The 12,612-nt window shown below is 58.1% G+C and overlaps 1 protein-coding gene across 2 annotated transcripts in view; it reads right to left on the bottom strand.

The window, feature by feature from the left end:
- Positions 1-2,496, bottom strand: part of KLC1 (kinesin light chain 1) — a 63,566-nt gene extending 61,070 nt beyond the window's left edge. Inside the window, exon 1 of one of the 2 annotated variants that reach the window (XM_043921723.1) lies at positions 2,203-2,496. The gene's annotated coding sequence lies outside the window, so the exon portion shown is untranslated. Of the gene's footprint in view, positions 1-817; positions 1,119-2,202 lie in introns of those variants that run through there. The other variant, XM_043921724.1, reaches the window with a different exon arrangement.
- Between the last annotated feature and the right edge of the window lie 10,116 nt (positions 2,497-12,612).

The following is a 12,612-nucleotide window of genomic DNA, read 5'->3' as shown; positions in this document are numbered from 1 at the left end:
GGAACTGAGGACACACTGACACCCAAAGAAGGAGACTCCGGATGCGCCTGGACATACCTGGATGAGGGCAAGACAGACGATGAGGGGGAAAGATGGGCTGGGGCACTTCAGAACACTGGGAGAACTTTAGCAGAGGAGGGACGCGCTGAAAACCGCCTGCAGCCCCACCCTTCCCCGTCAGTCCCTCTCTAATTCTTCTGCTCCCAGGCTCCTCTCGCCCTGCCTGGTAACTCGGAAGCTGTGTCCTCAGGAGCGCCCCGAGCCCTCTGCACACACTGCCTCTCCTGCCTCAACCTCGCCCCTTCCCAATCTGCAGCATCACCACTCCCAGGCCCGCCCCACTTTTCAAGTCTCACAGCCAGACTAACTTGCACCGGAGCACTCAGCACACGTTTACTGCCGTCTGTGTCTGCCCCCAGGACAGCGACTCGTCAGTAGAGCACCTACCACTCAGCCGGTTCTCAAAGGACACGTAAGACCGTGCCTTCGCATCTTAACGGGCTAATCACGTTTATCCCAGGCCACAAAGCTGACATTTAAATTTCCCAGCACTTTTGTACTGATCATATATTTATAAAGTTCTGCTTTCTTATATTTCACTTACACTCCAGGTTACATGAACCCTACAGTTTATTTAACTTTTCATTTTTCTATTTCTAGTTTTCTTTTTATAGAATTATAGTCTGAGATAGTTTATAGCCCTACATGGAAAGCTACACATTGACTTATTTTTCAACATTATGAAACATGCTTAAGAAGGTATAATTTTTTTAAAACAAAGTAAAATGTAAGTAACTGCAGTTAAGCTTTTACTTACTATAAAATATTTTAGGTATTAGGTGCCTCTCCTCAGAGCCTTCTCCTCCCTCCTCCTTGCTGGCGATTCCCATGCATGCCTTTCTTCACTATGCACTGTAGACAGTACTCTTAGAAAACATTGCCAAGCTAGGTGACCGAGCCAGGACACAGTGAGGTGACCACCCCCCTGTCATGTCATGACAGCACAGGGTGGCCAGACGCGTCTGCAACATGAGGCTGCATCCTTGGATGACTCGGAGAAACTGGCTCTCAAGAGAGGGTCCTCCCCCCACATACAATCCCACACAATTTGGAATTTTTAGCATTTAGTATGTCTGTACTCTTAGAAGTACCTAGAAAACAGAACAACGGATCAAATTTCCCACCTTAACAAGTCTTGCTGCCAGTCCCTGAAAGAGGGTCATCCTAAATAAGATTATGAGATTTAAGGACGCTGTTCCAATTTCTAATGGAACTATTCACTGAACTATTACAATGTATATACTGAGCTAATTATTCCGATCAATGGCTTAGTCATGCTCTACAAAGAAAAGTCTAAAAATTTAACCCATGCAAAGAATCAAAGAACCAACTGACCCTTCACACAGCAATTTAAATGGTGTATCACAAATGTTCTGCTCTCACACTTTTAGAAAAACATTTTTTTCCAAGAACTCCTTATCAAACGGTTAATATGCAAACTCTGAATATGTTGCTTAAGGAAAAGGTTGAAAAAAGCAACAATACATAATCTTTAATACAAAACTGCCTGGCTCTACAAATCTTTTCATTTTTTAAAGAAAAATGTGCAGCAAATGTGACCAGAGTACGTATTCCGGGGCAGCGATGCTGCAGGTTAAGCAGGCGCAACTCCAACCTAGGCGAACGCTGTGGGTGAGGCGTTGAGGGTCTGTCACTGGAAGAAAGGGGTCGCGGGCGGGCGGGGTCCAGCCGGCCTCTCCGGAGGGACCAAGCACGCTTCCGAGCCTCCGGCCGCCAGCCCGGGAGCGTGACAGGCGCGTCCGCCCAGGGCGGTGCCGCGGGAGAGGGCGGAGGCCGGAAGGAAGGGGACGAGCTCGGACAAAGCCAGCCGGGCCGACCGCCCCCTCCCCGCGCGCCCCGGGCCCCCTCCCGGGGCGGCTCCCGGGACCCCAGCTGTCCCCGCGGCGGGGCCGGGCCGGGGATGCAGGGCCGGGACTGAGATGCTGGCCGGGCGGGGCCGGGGCGAGGTGGGCGGGCGAAGGGCGCCGGGACCCGCAGAAGCCGCGGCGGGAGGGGGCCGGGGCCTGCAGGGGCAGCGGCCCTGGAGGGCGGGCGGGGGGAAAGCGCACGAGCCTGCCCGAGGACCGCGGCCGGCGGGGGGACACGGGCGCGGCGGGGGGCCCGGGCCGGCCGCCGACTCACCGTGCTGCTCCCGCGGGTCTGCGCGCTCGCGCTGTCAGCACCGGGAGGGTGCGGGCGCGTGGGCGGAGCCGGGGCCGCCGGGGGCCGCCGCCTCAGCCGCCTCAGGCGCGGCGCCGCGGTCACGAGCGATGGGCGCTGGCGCGGCCGCCCCGCAGCATCCTCGGCCGCCCGCGCGCGCTGTCTCCCGCTGCTGCTCCTCGCAGCTGCAGCTCCGCGCCCGGCAGGCTCCGGCTCCGCCGCTCGCGCCGCCGAAAATGGCGTCTCCGCGTCCCTCCCCCGGCTCGGAGCTCCCGCCCCATCATGCCGCGCGCCTCCGTGACGTCACCTGCCCCGCCGCCGTGGGGCGGGGCGGGGCGGCCCGGGGCGGGGCGGGCGGAGCGCGCCTCGGGGATGGAGATGCGGTCCCCGGCCCGGGGGCGGGGAGGGGGCCCTCCTGGGGCGGCCCCGCGCGGGTACGGGGCAGAAGGGGGCCTGAGGAAGGCGCTAGGAGAGCATGCCGGTCAGCACCACGCCTGGGCCTTTCCCTCCCGGGCGCGCCGACTCACGCTCTCACGTAGCAGGAATAATGTTTATTCTCATGCTTTATGTGCTCACTTAAATCTGTCCAGAACCCTTGAGGCGGGGTGGGCTAGGGGAGCTTTCGCCAGCCCCACCAAAGGAAAGGGTCCAGAGGCGCTAGGCTAAGCCAGGAGGCCACTGTCCAGAAAAAGCCAATCTTTGGTGGAGACCTGGCTCCCAGGCCCCCATGCCCTGCCCATCGTCTCGTTCCCTCGTCCCTGGGCCATCGGGTCTTAGAGGGCCCGAGCTCAAACGCACTGTCCAGGCTCTCCCCTCGGCCACCAAGGCCTCGCAGGAACCGCACCGCAGGCTCACAATCGGGGTGGGCTGCTTACTTAACCCCTACTTCCTGGCAAAAACAGAGATGCCACCTCTGCTGTCGGACCCCACCCGGCAGCCATCGCCAGGGCACACCCCTGGCCGCGCGGTACCATGACCTCCAGCCCAGCCCGAAGGGCAGTACTTCCAGGTCAGGCCGTGCTGCTGGGCCCCATCCTGCTGCATCGCGGTTCTGCGGGCCTGACTCAGCAGCCAGCCCAGAGGACGTGCTGATGCACTGGGCAAGGCTCAGCTTTCCTTGCCTGCCACCAGCCTGGGAGAACGTCGTCTTCCCCACCCCACCCCGGTGCCTGCAGAGGTCCCAAGGGGCATGATCAGCCAGGAGGGCTTTCTGCGCCAGCCCCACCCCCCACCCCCCACACACTTGCTTTCCAGCTGCTGAGCTGTTCAGATGTCACCACCCCAGCACCAGCAGCCATTTTAACCCTGCAATTACTGAGTCACCCAGGAGGAAGTGAATGCCCCTAGATTTTCACAGGAAGGTCCAGCTCCTTTGCTTTCATTTATAAACGCGAAGTTGAGCTAAAAGTGGGGACTCTCCTAAAGTGACACAGCAATTACTGGGCAGAGAGAGACCAGCAGTCAATCAAACCACCCCTCCACACTCCCTCACTGGGTCAGCCACACCGCAGCTTGGATGTGACCTGCTCCTCAACAGCCGCCTTAGACTGGGCATGGCGGGCAGCTGTGACCACAGTGCTGCAGAGGAGGAGGAGCAGGCTGAGCGAGGCTTCCTCCTCCGTCCGTGACTCTGGGCTCGGTGACTGTTCCTTCCACTCACCCATCATGGAAGCAAGTGAGGGGCCTGGGATGCTCATGCCCTTTTCCGATGGGTGGCCAAAAGTGGACGTCTTTACGATTGCTCGAGCCACCCCTCCTACATCCCCACTGCTGCCAAGCTATTCAGGCCCTATTATCTCATTCTTTTATTCTCTCAACAAATATCTGTTGAACTGCCAGTGGTCCACATAAGAGGCAACATGCGCTGGTAAACAGGATACAGAAGATACCTGCTCTTGCTTCTGCAGTGCTCAATGATGCCTAGGTGGCTCAGTGGTAAAGAATCAGCCTGCCAAGCTGGAGACTTGGGTTGGATCCCTGGGTTGGGAAGATCCCCTGGAGAAGGAAATGCTTGCCTGGAAAATCTCACAACCAAGGGGAACCTGGTGGGCTACAGCCCATGCGGTTGCAAGAGTCAGGCACGACTGAGTGACTGAGCAGGCACACACGATCCCCACTGGCAGAGGCAAGGTAATGGGGTCAACTCTGAGGCAGGCAAGTGAGCTGAGATCTGCAACAGAAAGGAGCCAACTGCAAAGCAGCTGGGGACACGAGGATACTCCAGGCAAAAGTCCTCGGGTGGGAATGAATCTGAAGCGATGACGAAAAGAGAAAAGGGCAATCATCCATCATACCCGGGGACCCTCTTGGAAGCACAGCGAGGCACCCTCCTCCGGGCAGCTGGGCGGAGCGCCCATCCTCACCCACGGCCTCCCACTGAGACCGGCAAACATCTGTCCATCTGTCCATCCCCCCTGAGGATCCCAGGCATCCTGTCTCCTTCAGTCCTCTGACTCTCACCATGACTCCCAAGAGAAGTGCCGCTGTTTCCATTTTATAGATGTCGCAGCTGAGGCCCTGCACGTTCGGAGGTCTGCTTGCTGCCTCCTGGGGAAGAGGCGTTCATTCAGCTTTAGGAACAAATGGCAGGCCCTGGGTCTCTGTGTGTAGGCACCCGCAGAGCCAGGAGTTGATGCCTTTGTGGTGGGGAAGCCTCTGCAGGGGCAGCGAAGCCTTCATCTGTCCTTCCCATAAACCTGGAGGCGGGCAACACGTTTGCACATCCCTGTAGCCAACAGCCTGCCTGACCAGCCTGGGTCCTGGAGGCGTGAGGCCGTGCCTGGGGGGCCAGTGGGCACCCCACCCCATAGGCAGGACTAGGGGTTCCTCCCTCCTCATCCCGGGTAAGTGATCTTCCATTCTGGAAAGGCAGCTGTGGCCGCCTCCTCACTCTCTCTGCCTGTCTCTGTCTCTCCATCCTCCTGCCCTCCTCTGTTTCTGTCTCCTTTGCACCTTCCAAGCCCCTGTTCTAACCCTGAGACATCAGCAGGCAGCCTGTAGGTCGAGACAGAGGCTGGGGCCACTGTACAGCCCCCAAGGCGCAGATGGAGCAGTGACTGACGTCCCTGGTCAATGAAGAGTGGGGAAGAAAAAAAAACACGCTAAATGCTAAACTCCTGCTATTTGGAGTCACTGAGGCATCACACACAGTCTGGGAGGGTTCAGTTCAGTTCAATCACTTAGTCGTGTCCGACTCTTTGCAACTCCATGGACTGCAGCACACCAGGCTTCCCTGTCCATCACCAACTCCCGGAGCTTACTCAAACTCATATCCATTGCATCAGTGACGCAATCCAACCATCTCAGCCTCGGTCATCCTGTTCTTCTACCTTCAGTCTTTCCCAGCATCAGGGTCTTTCCCAATGAGTCAGTTCTTCACATCAGGTGGCCAAAGTATTGGAGTTTCAGCTTCAGCATCAGTCCTTCCAATGAATATTCAGCACTGATATCCCTTAGGATTGGCTGGTTGGATCTCCTTGCAGTCCAAGGGACTCTCAAGAGTCTACTCCAACACCACAGTTCAAAAGCATCAATTCTTCAGCACTCAGCTTGCTTTATGGTCCAACTCTCACATCCATACATGACTACTGGAGCCAGGATTTATTGAGAACCACTGATGTTGGGTGCAAGGCTGGGCAAGGGGAGAACGCCCCTGCACAGGTGAGCCCAGGGCCTGCAGCAGCTGAGACAGGAGGCTAGCCTAGGAGGCTAGCTAGGTGAGGAGGGTGGGCCAGGTGGGCCAGGGATCAGGGGACCCCTGCAAGAGTGGCATTCACATGGCAACTGGGATCACCCCAGTGGAGGAACTGCAGGAAGAAAAGCATGGTACCCAACAAACCACACAGCCTTGTGTCTCCAGTGGACAGTGGGGCCCGATTTTACCGTGGTTTTAAAGCATCCATCTTTTTACTGAAAATGTCTGTGGTTGTCTGTGTCCAGAGGCAGCCCTTTGGGGGAGACCGGGATCAGAGGTTTCCCTTTGATCCTGCGCAGTCTTCAGGGATGGTGGGAGGCGGCAGCGGCCCCAGTCCCGAGAGGGCCTGAGAAGGAGGAAGGGAGGGAGGGAGGAAGGGGTTAGGAAGCCGGCCTGCCCGGGAGGGGCCGGGAAGCGGTACTTGGGTGGCATCCCTCGGGTCCGGAGGGCGACCTGACCAGTCGGCCCAGGCCACGCAGGCGTTGCTCCCGCGGAAGGGCAGGGAGGGGGGAGGGTAAATACAGGCCGTGCGGCCAGGACTCCCCAATTTCCCGCCGGCCCCACCGCGCGTGCCCCTAGCCTGGGCACCGCCCGCCAGCCCGGCCGGAGCAGCGTGGGCATTCTCGGGCCTTCTCCCGGCCGGCGCACCCCCGGGGCGGGGAAGCCTGGCATCCAGACCCCCCGGGCCGACCCCTGAGCGGCCGGCCTCGCTCTCCGCGGCCGGCCACACCCTCTCGGGCTTCCGTTCTGAAATGGCATTTATCAGATTTTCAGGGGCTTTTCCTTTCTAGAACTGGCGCTGCCCGGCTTCACTGAGCTCGGGGAACCGCTCGCTCAAATGGGAAAACGGCGGCACGCGGGGTGGGAAGGGGCCGGGGGTGGGCCGGGGGCGAGGAGCGGGGGGGAGGGGGGGAGCTGCAGCGAGAAGCTCCGCCCTCTAGTTTTTTTGTTTGTTTGTTTGTTCTGTTGTGAAGCCTGGGTTCTGCTGGAGAAGTCTGAGCCCGCAGGAGTGCCCTAGGCCCCCAGCGTTCCTGAATGCTGAGTGCAATTCCTGATTTCCTTCTTTTTTAGGAAAAAACCTACACAACGTAGAATGCACGTGTTTGTTTTTTTTTTTTTAATTTTATTTTTAAATTTTCTTTTTCCAAATTTTATTTTTTTTTAATTTTTAAATTTTCTTTTTTTGGGACTTCCCTGGTGGTCTAGAGGCTAAGACTCTGTGCTCCCAATGCAGGGGGCCAGGGTTCAATCCCTGGTCAGGGAACTTGATCCCACATGCTGCAGCTAAGGCTGGGAACAGCCAAATAAATAAATAAAATAAATAAATATTAAAAAAAAAAATTTTCTTTTTTTAAATTTTGTTTATTTACTCGGACGTGCCCAGTCTTAGCTGCAGCACGCCGGGGTCTTCCCTGAGGCTTGTGGGACCTAGTTCCCTGACTAGGGTTCAAACCCTCCCCCTCCACCCCCGCACTGGGAGCCGGGAGTCTTAACTACTGGGCCTCCAGGAAAGTGCCCGCATACATCCTAAGGAGACCATTTGGTGCGTTCTGATACATTCTCACAGCTGTGTCACTGAAAGCCCCATCAGAAAATGGAAACCTCCCGTCACAGCACAGAATTCCCTCACGTGCCTTCTCAGGCAGTCGCCCAGCCACGTTGTTTTGCTGTCTCCTTTGGTTTCACTGTAGATGAGCTTTGGGTGCTCAAGCATTTTACGTAAAATGGAACCACAGGTGTCTACCTGTGTGCCTGGCACCTTTCATGCAACTAGAAGTTTGCACCCCTGTTGTCGCCTTCCTCCTATTGACGGGGACTTGGGCTGCTTCCACTTTGTTTACTGTGAATAAATCTGATCTAACCTTTCTCCTACAAGTCTTTGGGGAACATGTTGTTGTTGTCCAGTCGTGTCCTGCTCTTTGCGACCCCATGGACTGCAGCACACCAGGCTCCTCTGTCCTCCACTATCTCCCAGAGCTTGCTCAAACTTATGTCCATTGAGTCGGCGATGCCATCCAACCATCTTGTCCTCTGTCGTCCCCTTCTCCTCCTGCCTTCTATCTTTCCCAGCATCAGGGTTTTTTCCAATGAGTCAGCTCTTTGCATCACGTGACCAAAGCTTCAGCTTCAGCATCAGTCCTTCCAATGAACATTCAGGACTGATTTCCTTTAGGATAGACTGGTTTCATCTCCTTGCAATCCAAGGGACTCTCAAGAGTCTTCTCCAGCACCACAGTTGGAAAGAAGTGGGGGACATACATTTTCCTCTCTCAGGTGAATACCTAGGACTGGAACTGCCGGGTTATAGAGCAAGGGGCATATTTAGTTTTATAAGAAACTTCCAAACCTTCTTCGTGACTGGCCATGTTACACCCCAGTGTATGAGCATCCCATATGTGGCAATCTGCTAGCCTAGCACCCTTGAAAAGATGGTTTGGAACAGAGGGCAGTCATACCTCCCAGCAGGAATCCCCAGGGGTGCCACACCTGGATTACGGTGGGGTGATGCTGGCCAAGCAGAGATGGCTGCTGGGAGGCCTCAGGCCTCACTGGAACATGTGCTGCAAAGCCGCAGGTGTGGAGCTGCAGGTGTGGAGGTGTGGTGTGGTCCAGAGTGCGAACCGTCATCTCAGGGGGAAAGATGGGTGGCAGCTGGGTGGTCTCAGGACCAGCCCCGCTGCAGGCCCAGCTTACAGTTTCCAAAGATGGCAGCTTCAGTATCTCCCCCCCGCCCCGCCCCACCCCACCACCACTACCACCACATTCTTCTTACCAAGTGACTTTGACACTCCTCCCAACAAAGATAAGTGTCTCTGTCCCCTCCCTGTGAATCAGGGCAGGCCTGGGCTACAGTGGAAGTGACGCTGTGTGACTCTATGAGAAGCCAGCTCTCACGGGCTGATCCTGCTTCCGCCTGGCTCTCTTGGGAAGCTCACTCTTCGGCACCTGGCTGCCATGCTGCTGAGAGGCCTGAGCGGTCCCCAGGTGAGACGGTCCAGAGCAGCCTGCATAGACGGTCAGCTGACAGCCAGTTTCACCTGCAGACGTGTGAGTGCAAAGGCCTCCGGACGGTGCAGGCCCCCAGCCCTGGTATTCCCCCGCCCCTGAGACGTTCGGGAGCATGGACAAGCCACCCCAGGTGTGCGTGCCCAGCCCAGACCCCTGACCAGGCTGGCCTCAAGCACAGACCACTAGGCTGTGCCGCTGAGCTTGGGGGTGGCTTGTTCCCCCAGCAGGACCCCGTTCCTCCAGTGCTCACGGCCCTTTCGGAGCCCCTGATACCGGGGGACAGACAGAGGCGGCCCTGAGGCCCCTTCCTGCCCACAGCTGAGGTGAGGTCCTCCTGGTGGTCACGACAGGGTGTTAAAGGCGGGGGGCGGGAGAGAGAGAAAGAGGAGGCACCGCGTCCAGTCCTGAGCTGTCCACTCGCCCCTGTAATCAGGAGGTTCCTGCTGGAGTCCAGAGATCCAGACCCAACTGCGCCTGGGAAGGGGGGATAATCACGCTGCCCATCTGCCCCTGGGAAACTTGGGAGGAGCCCGTGGCTGGGAGAGGTCTCAAGAGTGCCAGTCCCGTGTATCACCCTGATCCCCGGGCACCGCTGATCAGTGCCAGCGCCTGGGGGCACCTCCTCGGGGAAGGGGCTCAGCCAGTCTCCATGGCGACCACCGGGCGGGGCAAGCTCCCCCAGCTCCCTCGGGGGAGGGCTGGTGTCTACAGCAGGGCTCAGAGCCTGAGGGGCTTCTCGCGGTCTGAAGGCCTGGGCTGTGGTCCCCTCTGCCCCGTGCCCCCGCCCCCAAGGTCCTGAGTGGATTCACGGCCTGGACTGACCCTGTCATGTTCTCTCAGATCCCTGCCCCATCCACCTAGCCCCACACTTTATGGTCCAGCACAGTTGGCCTCCTCCAGGCAGTCCTCCTGGTCCTTCTCTCTCCTGAGGATTCTGCTGCCTCAGCTCTGCGCTCCCAGCGCAAGAGCAGCCTGGAGGCAGGTGGCCAGGCCCCTCCGGAGAGATCATCTCCCCATCTCCCCATCAGCCATCCTTGTACAGAATGCTGAAGGCCCGGGGGTCTACAACCTCTTGGTCACCCCCTCTTTTCACCTGAGATGGCTGTGGTTCCAGGGAGGGGGTGTTGACTTGCTCAAGGACACAAATTTGGGGCTCCTCACACGGCCAGATGCATAGCTTACTCGTTTTAAGACAGAAAAAGTAGCCCTGCAGGTGCCAGGTCTCCTGGAATCGGCACAGGCTGCAGCCCCCTCACAAACAGGAGCTGTTGGGGGTTTAAGCTCTGGATGCTGACGGCGCCAGCCTCACACCGACACCTCAGGACTCAGCCTTCTCCTGCCTCTCCACGGCACCAGCCTCATCCAGCGAGACCAGCTGTCTCCCAGCGTCACGAGTGCCCTGGAGCACAGACCCGGCCCTTCCTCCTTCCACCCACCCCAGGTTCCCCTAGGTCAGTGGAGCTGAATGAATGAATGAGTGTGTGAATGAGCAAATAACGAACGTGTCCCGGTTGGGAATCCCTGTGTGCCTTGCCCCTCCCCACTCCCGGGTCCATGGTCAGGCTTTCTCCTGTGGCTTTCTCCCTTCTGTCTCTGTCTGGGGGTGTGGTCAGGCCTCAGTCCGGCTCCCTTTATAGGAGCAGAAATGGCTGCAGCAGTTCCAGACATCACATCTGTGCACCCCACTGTCCAGAAGGCAAGAGCTTCTCACCTCTCATCCACCCATAACACCTGGCCCGGGGCTTCAGCGGGATTCCACCTCCCAGGTCCCAAGCTCCCTGGAACCCACCTCTGGGAGAACACCTCACCTTGAAAGGGAAAGTGTTAGTCGTGTCTGACTCTTTGCGACCCCATGGGCTGTATCCCTCCAGGCTCCTCTGTCCATGGGATTCTTCAGGCAGGAATACTGGAGTGGGCTGCCATGCCCTCCTCCAGGGGATCTTCCTGACCCAGGAATCGAACCCAGGTCTCCTGCACTGCAGGCAGAGTAAGGCAATGGGAGCCTGCTGCCGCTGGACGGGGGACAGAATGGAGGCTGGGGGCAGGTCCTCTGTACAGGGGGCTCTCTGAGCTCAAAGCAGGCGTTTCCTTCTGGGGGTGGGGTGCGGTGCGGAACCTCCAAGCAGACCTCCAAGCAGACGTCTGCTCTGGCTCAGCCAGTCAGGTTTGTTGAACCCTCAGGCCCATGTCCCTGCCTGCAGACTGGCTTCCGTCCTTCCTCCCGCAAACCGCCGGCTGCCAGACACGCCTGACTATGTATGGAGCGCGACTGCGGGCGCCGTCGACGAAGGTTTTCTCTCTTCGTGGATTTCTTGGTCCCCACTTGACCTTTGGGAGAGGAGGGCCTGTTATCCCCGCCCACTGGAGTCACCTGCAGGCCGGCCCAGCTGGGACCACGTGACCTGAGAACCGTCCAGGAGGAAGGGCGCGGGGCGGGGGCGGGGGAGGGGAGGTGGGCAAAGGCCAGTGCACCCAGAGGAGCAGCACCCCCAGCCCCCCGCGACGGTCGCCGCGCTGGTCCCGCGTGCAGAGGGGAAGGCCAGGCCGGCAGAAACCCTGGAGCCAGCAGACCCAGCTGCCGCACCCAGGGAGGACTCAGCCCTGGGGTGGGCCTCTGTCTGTGCCGGCCCCCACCCCCCGCACGGCTCTGCAGGACAGGGCCGGGAGGGGCAGGCGCCGAGCAGGGAACTGTGCGAAGGGACACATCGCAGCCGGGGCTGCAGAGGAAACAGTTGCCTTCTGAAGAGCCGAGGTGAGCTCACCTGGGCTGGGCTCTGCCGGCCCCTCTAAGCCGCACCCAAGGCCTCTGGCTTCATCCAGCACTGTGACCCCGTCTGCAGAGATGCTCAGAAACCACAGACCACCTCATCCTGTGTCTGGCACACCCATTCCCCAAGAGCCAGCCAGGGCAGGCAGCACGATCCCACTTCACAGATGGAGAAGCTGAGGCTCGAGAGGGGAAACTGGCCATGAGGCCTCAACTGAGGTCTAGTCCCTGGACCCCACGTCGAGTGCCCACTTGGCTGCCGCAGTGAGAGAGACTGAAGCCTCTGCCCATGTCTTTGCCTCTGAAGATTGGATTCAGGAAGAGGCTTTTAGTAGGGCCTCTGGAAATTTTCATTTATTGATTAATTCTAGAAGCTGCTGATCCATCAGACATAAATCTCCTTCTCCTTTTTCAGGGCTGCGAATCGACGCAATCTCATCCAAAATGCAGTGAGCTCTCCTGCTCGTCTCCTCACTCACCGTTAAGTCTGGAGCCCGTCAGAGTATGTTTTCTGTGGTGGCTGGAACAAAAGGCCACAAACTGGGGGCCTTCAAACACAGAAATGTGCTCTCTGGAGGTCAGAGGTCGGGACTGAGGTACAGGCATGGCTGCTTCCCTCTGGATGCTGTCGCCGGCCTCTCCCCAGCTTCCGGCAGCTCCTGAGGCCCCTGGCTTGAAGATGCTGCGTCACTTCAGCTTCTGTGTCCACCTGTCTGTGCACGGCCTCCCCTTGTGTGTCTCAGTCTCGTCTCCCTCCCCTTTCGAAGGACACCCTTAAATCCAGGATGATCTCTTCCTGATATCCTTATCTTAATCACCTCTGCAAAGTCTCTGCTTCCAAATCAGGTCACCCAGGTAGGAAGGCTTAGGATGTGGACGTACCTTTTGGGAACCACCAGGACACAGAACCAGGAAACTAAAG

This window comes from Cervus elaphus, chromosome 13, assembly GCF_910594005.1.
Source record: "Cervus elaphus chromosome 13, mCerEla1.1, whole genome shotgun sequence".
Classification (NCBI taxonomy): Eukaryota; Metazoa; Chordata; class Mammalia; order Artiodactyla; family Cervidae; genus Cervus; species Cervus elaphus.
Note: the sequence above shows the minus strand (reverse complement) of the source record. Positions and strands in the feature narration are given on the sequence as shown.